The sequence below is a fragment of the Peromyscus leucopus genome, chromosome X, assembly GCF_004664715.2.
Source record: "Peromyscus leucopus breed LL Stock chromosome X, UCI_PerLeu_2.1, whole genome shotgun sequence".
In the NCBI taxonomy this organism is placed as follows: domain Eukaryota; kingdom Metazoa; phylum Chordata; class Mammalia; order Rodentia; family Cricetidae; genus Peromyscus; species Peromyscus leucopus.
Window position 1 is genome coordinate 120,511,247 of NC_051083.1, and position 12,284 is coordinate 120,523,530.

General features: G+C 39.7%; 1 pseudogene; it reads right to left on the minus strand.

Annotated features, from left to right (window-relative positions):
- Nucleotides 1–897: 897 nt before the first annotated feature.
- Nucleotides 898–1,321, minus strand: LOC114707219 (annotated as a pseudogene).
- Between the last annotated feature and the right edge of the window lie 10,963 nt (nt 1,322–12,284).

A 12,284-nucleotide genomic window follows, 5' to 3' on the forward strand; every position in this document is an offset into this window, starting at 1 on the left:
AAGACCGAAGAGCCACCCAAATGTAGGTATCACTATTCAATCATCTAGGAGTTAGGGCTGAATAAAAAAGAGAATGTGAGCTAATTAGCATTCATCTCTCTCAACTTCGGACTACAGATGAAATGTGACCCACTGTCTCATGCTCCTCCCTCATGACTTCCCCACCACGATGGACCGTACTTTGGAACTGTGAAGCCTAAAATAAACCCTTCCTTCCTAAGGTTGCTTTCTTGGGTATCTTGTCACAGCAACACAAAAAGTAACTAATAAAATTATTTAGATACATTCTTAGGTTTGTATTTAGATTGTTATATATTTAGTGTTTAAATTTATGTATAAGACCTTTGCCCTGTAAGACCTGGAACCACTTGCCTTGTTCATAATAATCACCAAAGGCATGTTCACTTATTTTTTGAGCAAAGGTTCTTTAATTAGATTTTGCAAATACACTGGAGAATCATGTGATGTTGCCTGCATCGAATGCAATGTTGTGGGATATCCACCAAAGGAGACTACTTGAACATGGGTTTAAGCGAACAGAAAATCTTTATTAGCTGGCTGAGGACTATACTGAGTGCTCGGGATCCCAGTGTAGCCCTGAGCCTTTCTCAGGATGAACTTTCAAGCACACACACACACACACACACACACACACACACACACACACACACACAATGTTCTGGGTTGACACACTTCAGTTAACAAGAACAGTTAGCCAGAAGCAGAACTACAGAAGCCAAAAAGCAAGGTTAGTACATTTTCAGACTTTCCCAGAACTATGAACATTGATGGATTAGGTCTTTGCTTTTTTTGTTTTTTTTTTTTTTTGTTTTTTTTTTTTTGGGGGGGGTGGCAGTTGGTGATGTCTGTGTGCTGAGTTTTACAGCCTGAATGGCACTACCATTCAGTTGTGCTAAGGTCTGGGGCTCTATTACACAATTCTGCACACTACTTTGTAACTGGACCTGTGGCGGCAGAACCTCTCTCTCATCTTGCCTTTATTGTTTACTGTGACCCCTGCATTGTCTTCAAAATAAAGAAACACACTGTCCTTTCTTCAATATTCATGTTGAATTGCCCCTGTAGGATGCACCTTTTTTTTTTTCTTACCTCTTGCATGCCTTTCTTAACTGTGGCTGTCACCAATCACCCACACCAGCACTGGTAAGTTTGTTCAGTTGTGCCTTGATTTCCTTTGCAGACATGAAATACAAAGTTTTGGCTCCTAAATTATCAGCATGGTTGATCACAACTCCTACCAGAAGACCCAGGGAAATCTGAAATTCACTCAAGAAGATGCCCCAAGTCCTTGCTTAGACATCTTGAGCACCCAGAAAGTAAAGGCATTTCATTTTTGGATTTTTGATAGTACTGGGATTAAACTCTGGCCTTGAGCATGTTAGGTAAGCACTCTACCACTGTGCTCCTTCACTTCCCAGTTCACTTTTCAGCTTAAACTATCCTGTGGTTGCTGAATGTCTAGGAAATTCTACTTTACTGTACATGACACATACAACACTAAAAAAAATACTCAGAAAAGCCACACCTGTATTCTCAGTACTCAAGGCTGAGACAGGAGGATTCCCATGAGGCAACATGAAAAAAATTTTACATAGCTTATTTTAATTGAGGTTTGAAATCCATGCCACAGCTTGCAAAGATATTCTTCTCAGTATGGCTGCTACTGAATGAATGAACTTTCTACTCATGACAAACAGTTACAGGAGGAGCAGGGCATGTAACTAAGTGGTGGAACATTGGCCTAATATGTGAAAGTTGTTGGATTCACACCCCAGAAACATACACATGCACACGCACACACACACACACACACACACACACACACACACAAACACACACACACACATACACACACACAACACACAACACACATACCTGCTAAATTCTTATATAAAAGATCTCACATAATAACACAGAGCTATGGGACTGGAGAGATGGCTCAGCGGTTAAGAGCAGTGACTGCTCTTCTAGAGGACCTGGGTTCAATGCTCAGCACCCACATGGCATCAGGATTTAACTCCAGGATTTAACACCCTCACACAAACATACATGCAGGCAAAATACCAATGCACACAAAAGAAAAATAAATAAATTATTTTTAAAAAATACCACAGAGCTAACTAGTCTTTTCCTGCCATCATCACAAAGTGTTACTGTTAACTACACCAGGTTTCCTCATGGGCCTAAGAAAGTGACTTCTGTCCTTGCAGTAAGAACTTAGTTGTTTAATCATGGCATGGGGGAATCAAACCTAGGGCCCCAAATGCTGAACCCATACTCTATCACTAAGCGCCAACCATAACTCCTAGGACTTCCCATTAAATAGAATCTTACTAAATCTGATATGCTGAAACTGTGGGCAGAACTGTTATTACCTCTCAGGTAACCGGGAGTTGGGATACACCTACCTTTTTTTTTTTTTCCAGAGCCCTGAGTTTTCGTAATGGGCTATATGGCTTGCCTGACATCATTAAGTCCCTTTGTCTGGTTTTAATCTGTAGTTTGGACACTGGATAGTGTTAAGCTATTTTCTGTCTTTAAAATGACACAGCTTGGTTAATGGAAGGAAGAAGATGAACCCCTGAGGCTCCCTAACTAAAAGCATTACTTATAGGAGAAATCAGTCTTCTATTTGGGGTGGAGAAAATCAGCTGAAGAGGGGTGCTGAGTGGCCAGGAAATGGCAAGGAATCTGAAGAAAGGAAAATGGGGAAAGAATGAGTCAAAGCCATCTCCATGGTCTTCACCATTCTTCTTCACAATGGGATCCTTTCTTTTTTCCAAGCTCCTTCTTTCATGCACAGAGCCTGAGAGCCTAAAATTGCAGGCAGAAGAGTAGTGGTACCATTAACAGCTAAAGGGGAAAAAACTGCCCATGCCTGCCCCAGATCAGCCAAGTACTATGTCTGTCAGCATAAAACTTGAAAAATAAGGGCATGCATAGAGCAGAAAAAATAGCTTTACTTAGAAAGTATCGAAAAAGGGGGAGGGCAAATTACAATTTTAAACTTACTGTGAAAGTGTGTTTTATTCATTCCATTTTCCTGTCTTGATGCATCTACATCCTTACACATGGATTTATGCTATACTGTTACTATTTCTGTTACAATTCTTGAATGAAATTCATAAAGAAGGATTCAATCCTAACTTCCTTGAATACTTTCATTGTGTTTAATTCCACTGGATCTAGGATTCATTAATCACCTGTCATGTTTTGATATGTGGATCAGGAATTGATCAATAGCTGGCAAAATTTAATAAAAGGAACTCATTTCTGGAGAAATGAGTTCGTTGCCATGCCAACTATCGATCTTCTCAGATGGAGGCTCGGCAGCCAGTTACAAAATGGGTCCTGTTAGGCAGGTCCTACGATCTGCCCATAGGAAATCACCAAGTCGCTTATTAAATGATTTGCCAAAAATGGCTTCAGGAGAGAACTGGGCTGTACCGGCTTGTGGAAAGACTGTGTGTTGTGATCGTTCCATTGAACACCAGAGAATCTTGTCGCATAGCAGCACTAGTTCAGGAGCTTGTGCAGACCTGCTTTCTGCTTGTGCATTCCTTAACATCTTAAAGCCACAGAGAAAGAATGAGCAGTTTAATCTATTACCACGTTATGTTTATGAAGTGTAAATTCAGAAAAAAAAATCTGTTTACTCTGTGTCATTATGTACGCGCTTTCTAGGTGTGAGCAAGATTAATAGCAGCTTTATCAAAGAGAGATCTGGAGCTGCACTGAGTTGTATAACATAAAGGCCAAAGGAAGAAGCGGAGAGGTGGGGGAGAGAATAGTAATCAAAGAACTCTTTGAGCTTTTGAAACTCAGAAAACTCCTTTAAAGTTAGGAAGTTATCAGAATATTTTAAAATGTCACAGATTCTAATTTGAGGAATTCCAGTTGCTTTTATTAGAACAGAGATAACTTTCAACACAGAAAATTCATTTTTCTCCATTGTTAGCAGGTGAATAAAGTGCTCTACTGATTGTTAAACAAATACTTATTTGAGCATTCACAATGTGGATAGAGGAACTCATAGATTCAGCTACATGCAGAATATGCTACTTTGAGCCATGCTGCCTCATGATAGAGAAGTGAAGTCATTCTGTTTCTAGTCAACAGTAAACTGCAATTCCTTTGGACATGATCCTTTGCTTCTCAATCTACTAGATTCAAGAAATAGGTCATGCTGGCTGTGGCAGCTTACACAGGCAGCAAGCAGACATCTGTGAGTTTGAGGCCAGGCTTGTCTGCATAATAAGTTCTAAGTCAGTGATACCATGTCTCAAAAAAAGAAAGGAAGAAAGAGGGGGGGAAGGAATGAAGAAAGTAGGAAAGGAAAACAGAAGGAAAAGGAAGATGGAAGAATAGAAACAGGTTGTAATGAGCACCACACTCAAAATAGAACCAGCCAGTCTATGTTGGGTCTGTGAGTTTTTTATTGTCGTTATTTGAACCAAGGTCTTGTTATGTAACACAGGCCAACCTCAAAGTCATGATCTTCTTGCTTCCCTCTACGAAATGCTTGGATTGCAAGCATGTGACACTTCATCCACCTTTGACTAATTTTTGTCAAAGGTGCCCAAACTATTCAACAGGGAAAGGACAATCTTATAAATAAATGGTGCACAAAAAATTATGCACCCATTTGTAAGTGAGTGGTTGGTTCTGTACACAAATGTGAGATCAAAAGTATTATGGTTTTTCATTTGGTTGGTTGGTTTCATATGGGGATTTTTTTTTTTTGAGACAAGGTTTCTCTATGTAGCCCTGGCTGTCCTAGAACTCACTTTGTAGACCAAGCTGACCTTGAACTCAGAGATCCACCTGCCTCTGCTTCCTAAGTGCTGGGATTAAGGGTGTAGGTCACCACTGTCCGGCTCAGTATTATGTTTTGATACATATATGCCTAGTGAAATGATTACTACAGTCCAGTAAATAAATATATTCATCACCACACAGTTACTTTTCCCGAGTGCTGGGCATCAAAACTAGGTCTCTCTCACATGGTTGGTAGGTACTCTACCACTGAAACAGATAGTAGACCTCATTATGCAATCACTTTCTTTTCTTCATAGTAAGAATTCCTGAACTTCACTCAATCAGAAAGTTTTCAGTACAGAATATAATATTGTCAACTATAAGGGTATAATTAATTATCAATTACATAGTTATATTACATTAATTATTAATAATACAATAAAATCATGTTAAATTATATGATTTAAATGTAATGGTATAATTGAACTATATTTCTCATAATTTTATTATATCTCTAGACATATTCATTTTATATCACTCCAAATCTGTACCTTTTGATCTTTATTTCCCCATTCCTCTCCTCTCTCAGCTCCCTATTCTATTCTCTATTTCTTTTTTAAATATTTATTTTATTTTATGTGTATGGGTGTTTTGCTTACATGCTTGCATGTGCACCACATGCATACCTGGTGCCCGTGAATATCAGAAGAGGGTATCAGAAACCCTGGAAATGGAGTTAAGGATGGTTGTCAACTACCATGTCGGTGCTGAGAACTGAATCTGGCTGGGTTCTCCGGAAGAGCACCTAGGACTCTTAACTGCTGAGGCATCTCTCTAGCCCCTATTCCCTATTTCTTAATAATATAATATATAAACATACATTTAAATATATATATATATACATAAAACAAAGTTGGAAATGTTATACTCTTTTATAAATTACTTCTTTCATTTATTGTATGTGTGAATATATATTAGTGTGTGTGTGTGTGTGTGTGTGTGTGCGCGCGCGCGCGCGCGTGCATGCTGTAGAGTGGACACACATGCCACAGCACACTTGTGGAAGTCAGAGGACAACTTTGTGGAGTTACATGCCGAGCTGTCTTACCAATCCTAACCTTGCTTTTGTTGTCGTTTTGTTTTGTTTGAGGTTCATTTATGTGTATGAGTATTTGGCCTGCATGTACGTAAGCATGCTGTGTGTATGCCTGGTACCAAGAGAGGCCAGGAGAAGATTGCCAGGAACTGGAGCGGAACCTGGGTCCTCTAGAGCAATAAGTGCACTTAACTGCTGAGCCATCGCTCCAGCCTTGGTTTTTGAGATGAGATTGCTCGCTCACGTTCCTAGAGCTCCAAGTAGGCTAGGCCGGCTGGCTAGCAAACCCCAGGGAGTTGCCTACTCTTGTCTCCTCAGTGATGGGGTTACAAGCACATGCCACCATGCCCATCTTTTTTTACATGGATCTGGGAATCAAGCTCAGGTCTTTCTGCTTACTAGCAAGCACTCTATCACTAAGTCATCTTCCCAACCCACTTTTTCCATTTTATAATACATTTTGAGCATTTAAATATCATTATCATTATAATACAACATTATACATTAACGTGTGTGTGTGTGAGTGTGTGTGTGTGTAGGGATGCATGCTAACATTCAAGATGTTAAGACAACCCCTCATCAAGGAAATTTCTCTTTGCAACAGAGACAACTACAGAAAACCACAACCAATCAAAATGCAGAGTTGTGGGGCTCAGTCCCAATGGATACATCTAGAAAACACTCTTGTACCTAAGACTCAGGGTACATTGTGGAAGCAGGGGCAGAAAGATCGTAACAGCCAGAGGATCAGGAACTTTGCTGTGAGACTATGTTTCCTAGTAATGTCAGAAGCTATATCCATAAATTCTTACCAAGAAAACCACAAGGCTTCAACCCTACACAAAGAACCATGGGCAACTAAGGAATGCCAAGAGGAGGAGATAATTTCTTCCCTAGTGAGTATCACCCCTGTTGGTTTTCCAATACCAAATGATCAGTCCTGAAATCATATGTACGAATAACATTATACAGACTGAGCAGGCTATATTTAGGAATGTGTGTGTGTGTGTGTATGTGTGTGTATGGTGTGTGTGTGTGTGTGTGTGTGTGTGTGTGTGTGTGTGTGTGTGTGTGGTGTGTGTGTGTATGGGGGGTGTGTGTGTATGGGGTGTGTGTGTATGGGTGTGTGTGTGTATGGGGGTGTGTGTGTGTGTAGTAACAATGAGAAAAGGGAGCAAAGAAGGGTGTATGGGAGGGTTTGGAGAGAGGAAATGAAAGAAGAAATGCTGTGGTTATATTATGATCTCAAAAAATAAAAATTAAAAAAGAAGTTGAGGCAGGAGGATCTGGACTTCCAGGTCAGCCTGGCTACATAGTAAGACTCTGTCTCTAAAATAAAACAAAACAAATAGAAATAGATGAATGCAGTTATTAGAATATTCTATCGAATCTTCACATTTCTGATTTGATGATAATTTCATCAGTGTGATTCCAAAACCACAGGCAAAAAAAAATAAATAGGTAAATTGGAATTCACCAAAAGTAATAGCATATGCATCAAATGACACTCTGCAAAGCAGGCAATCTACCAAGCAGGAACAAATGTTTGCAAACTGTGTATCTGAGAATCTCAAAATATAAGAAAAGAAACTCAGCTGTACAATGGCATGTGCCTGGATCTCTACAATCTGAATTGAAGTTCAAGGCCATCCTGGTTACATGGAGACCTTGTTCAAATGAAATGGAGAAGAAGAAAGGGAAGGATAAAGGAAGGAAGGGGAGAGGAAAATAATTTCTTCCATTTAACAATGAAAAGAACCCCATTTAAGAATGGGCTAAGACTATTTCTACAAGGATTTACAAATAATCAACACATGAAAAGATATTAAGCATCATTCCTCCTGTAGAAATGCCAATTACAAACGATGAGATGCCACTTCATACCCACTCAGCTGGCCATAATAAAAAAGAATAAGCAAGTAGTTGCAAGGCTGTGATAAAATTGTAACACTCCTGCGCTGCCAGGGAGAATGTTAAATGGTACAGCCTCTGGGGAAGGCATGCAGTTTCTCAGAAGATTCAACCTACAGTGATCAACTGGCCCATCATTTGCACTCCAGGCTAGAACCAAAAGAACCGAAAGCAGGGGCTCAGATACATAGCAACACTATTCACAACAGCCACAAGGTGGAAACAGCACAGGGGTCTACCAATCAATGAATACAGAAAGCAAATTTTAATACACATGTATACACACAGCAAAACATCACTTGGCTTTAAAAATAAAGAAAATTTGATAAACACAACAACATGGATGAAATTTCAAGTGTGAAATTTAAATGTTAACAGAAATAAGCTGATTCTACTTACTGGAAACACCTAGAGTGATCAGAATTCTGCTTTGAGTAGAGACAAAGGGAAAATAGTTAGCAAGGGCTGAGGGGAGTGGTAAACGGAGGGTAGTAGTTAACAATAGAGCACAGGAAACAATGGAAACTTGGTGAAAATGGATGGTGGGATGCTTTGCAACCATGCAAAGCAATAAGAATGTATTTCGTGATACTAAATTGTACACTTTAAAATGGTTATACTAGGAAATATTATGTTTTATGTCTTTTATGATAGTAAAAACTAAAACCTGAGAGATTTCTTGATTAAAAAGAAACTCATCCAGAAATCTGCTATCATGTCCTTTTCTAATTAATGCCCTCAGAAAAAAACATATTTCTCCACTTTCATTCTAGCGTCCCATGGTGTTGTAATTGTCTGCATCCTTCTCTATGTTCCCCACTGTTATGACTACAGAACAGAGGCTCTCTTTTGTTATGATTACAGGCTTTGAATGCAGTCTTCAGAGCCCAACTCCAAATCTTCCACTTGACTAGCCAGGGGACCTTAAACAAGTGATTGAATATCTCTGTGACTGTTTTCTGCCAGAAACTAGGCTCCATTTTAAATGAGGTGACAAAGATGACATGGGGGTTGAAGAAATGGCTCAACAGTTAAGAGCATTTATTATTTCTCTTGTAGAGGACCCAGGTTTGATTCCCAGCACCTGTATAGTGACTCACAACCATCTGTAACCCCAGTTCCAGGGGAGCCAACAGGCATGCATGTGGTGCACATACATACATGCAGGAAAAACATTCATATATATTAAGAAAAAAAATACATTCTAAAAATACATAAATGAGATGATACATGTAATGTGCCAGAAAGCATAACTATTCAAAAACTAGTTGCAATGACAATAATAATTTTAATTATACATATTAAAAGATCCTAGTATAAAATAGCAAATTCAGTGAACATAATGACTTATAGTACAACTATTCGTACTATTTAAAGGTTTTTTTATTCATGCATTCAAACAGTCTGTGTCTGTTTGTGTGGTCCCTGAGGAATCCAGAAGAGGGTGACAGATCCACTGAAATGAAAGTTACAGATAGTTGAGGTTGCCTGTTTGTGAGTGCAAAGACTAGAACTCAAGAGCAGCAAACTTTCTTAACTGTTGAGCCACCTCTCCAGCCCTGTGTTAACTAGTACACTCAACAGCTAACACATAACTGCAAAGGTGCTGGTGGGTGTTAGCGGACTTGTATTTACCATCCACTAACTGCCAACTCTAATATGTTATTTTCTTAACTGTCTCCTCTACTACATTGGAAGTTCACTGAAACAGTGCCTTATCTCAGCCAGTACATGGATCAGAGTAGAAACTCAATACATGCCAGATGAATGAACCCATGATTTAATGAGTTCTATTTTTTGAAAGCTGAACTATCTCCCAAAGGCCTATGTTTGGAACACTTGCTTCTCACCTGGTGGTACTGTTTTGGGAGGCTATGGAAACTGGAGGTGGGCTCAACTGTCCGAAGGAAGGCACCATGGGCAGTTGGCTGAAGACTACAACAAGCCTGTTTTACTATTACTTCATTGTGCTCTACCTATGATGTGACTAGCCCTGCCACATGCTCCTATCACTATGAGTTCTGTCCTTGAGTTCTGAAACCTCTGAAACAGTGAGCGAAATCAATTCATCCTCCTTTAAAGTTCTTCCATCTGGTAGATTTGGTTGGGTTTGTTGTTGTTCTACAGTGATGTGATGCAAAAGTTACTAGTAGAACCCACATGAGAAAACCCCCAAAAGGAGAAACCTCTACACTTTCCCTACACTTCTGCTTAAGAGTTCTTGATTTATTTTTAATAAGGAATGGTATTTCCTTTTCCATGTTCCAGGCTTAGTTGCCTTGGATTTGCCTGTTTATTTCTTTACCTCTCTCCTTTAGACTGCAAGCTCCTGAAGGGAAGACTATCTTTCATTCATCTTTGTATGCCCGCCATTTAAAGCACTGCCTGACAGATAGTCCTGGGTGCTCAACGCAAGCTTAATGACTCCTGGAATAATGTGGAATAAAAGTGCATTTTACTTTATGGTAGGAAACTGCCATGAAGTCTGGGCCTGGTACTTTCCTAACAAAGGAAATTCAGTGAACAATCTTAAATAAATGATTGTGTCTTGTTCCTTATTTATTGATTTTGGAAACAGACTTTCACTGTGTAACTGCCATGGAACTTGAGCTCCCATCTCCCCATCTCAGCCTCCCAAAAACTTGGATTATAGGCACATGCCACAATTCCAGACCACTGAGTCCTTATTTACATGGTCAGTGTTAGGCCTGGGGTTTTCTTGAGAACAGTGCAGCAGAATATTCCTTATTCCATATCTTTTAAATGTGTGTTAAATGGGGTGATTATTATGATCTTTGACATACAAACCAATTAGAATGTCCATCCTTTGAAAGTATTACAGTGGGAAGTAGGAAAGATGAGAGAGTGAGAGGTACATATGAGGTTGATGGGTGATGTCATTCTGTATGCTGTGAAAATGTGTTGCTCTGATTGGTTGATAAATAAAGCTGTTTGGCCAATGGTGAAGCAGAATAACATTAGGCCAGACATTCTAACTCAAGAGATAGGAGAGAAGATAAGAGAGCAGAGGAGACACTGCTAGCCACTGCCAGAAGAATCAAGATGTAAAGATACCGGTAAGCCACAAGCCATGTGGCAAAGTATAGATTTATAGAAATGGGTTAATTTTAAGATGTAAGAGCTAGCTAGCAAGAACCTGAGTCATTAGGCCACACAGTTCATAATTAATATAAATCCCTGTGTGTTCATTTGGGTCTGCACAGCTGTAGGCCAGGGCCATGGGAACCAGGTGGGACCAGGAAAACTTCAGCTACATGAGGTAATAGTTAAACCATGAAGAATTAAAACAGAAGCTGGGTGGTGGTGGTGCACACCTTTAATCCCAGCACTCAGGAGGCTGAGTCAGGTGGATCTCTGTGAGTTTAAAGCATGCCTGGTCTACAGAGCAAGTTCCAGAACAGGCTCCAAAGCTGCACGGAGAAACCCTGTCTTGAAAAACCAAAAAAAAAAAAAAAAAAAAAAATTAAAACAGCAAAATGGCAGATAAACAGGCCACACAGTATCACACACCTGAAAACCCAGCCATGAGGCAAGAGGAATTCTGAATGTTTAAGGCCAACCTGGGCTACATAGCAAACTCCGGGGCCAGCCAAGGCTACATATTGAAACCTTGTCTCAAGAAAACCAAAAATTAGTCAATGCATTAATAGTTTCAAAAATTGAGAGATAAGAAGGAAGACAAAAAATAAGGAATATATGAGAAAAATACATTCATGGATATCTGTTCCATACAATCGGAAGGACAGAAATGAAGAGCATTGTTTTCTATTCAGAATGACAGTATTCTTATTATGAGACAGCCCACTTCCTCCACTCTACTCTTCCTACTATAAGCTCTTAGAAACTGATTGCTTTTTTTGTTTACTTTGTAGTTTGTATTTTCCCATTGTTTTCAATTTGTGTTAAAAGTTCATTGACTTGACTGTATTCTATACCATTTCCCCTCTTTTCTGACATCATCTGACTTCCTTTTAAAACACCGTTTTAGCCCTGACATAGTGGCTGATGTCTTTAATCCCAGAACTCCACAGGCAGGTAAGTGGATCTCTGAGGTTGAGGGCAGCCTGTTCTACAGAGCAAGTTCCAGGACAGCCAGAGATACACAGAGAAACCCTGTCTTGAAAAAGCAAAAACAGAAAGGAAAAAACAACAAATGAACAAAAATGTCATTTTAAGACCTGCTGAGATAGTTCAGTGGATAAAAGCACTTGTTGCCAAGCCTAGGGACCTGAGTTTGATCCTCCCTGGACCCACAAGGGAAAAGGAGAGAAAATTTTTTTTTTTTTTTTTTTTTGGTTTTTTGAGACAGGGTTTCTCTGTGTAGCTTTGCGCCTTTCCTGGAACTCGCTTTGGAGACCAGGCTGGCCTCGAACTCACAGAGATCCGCCTGCCTCTGCCTCCCGAGTGCTGGGATTAAAGGCGTGCGCCACCACCGCCCGGCTTGAGAAAAAATTTTGAAGGTTGTTTTCTGACCTCC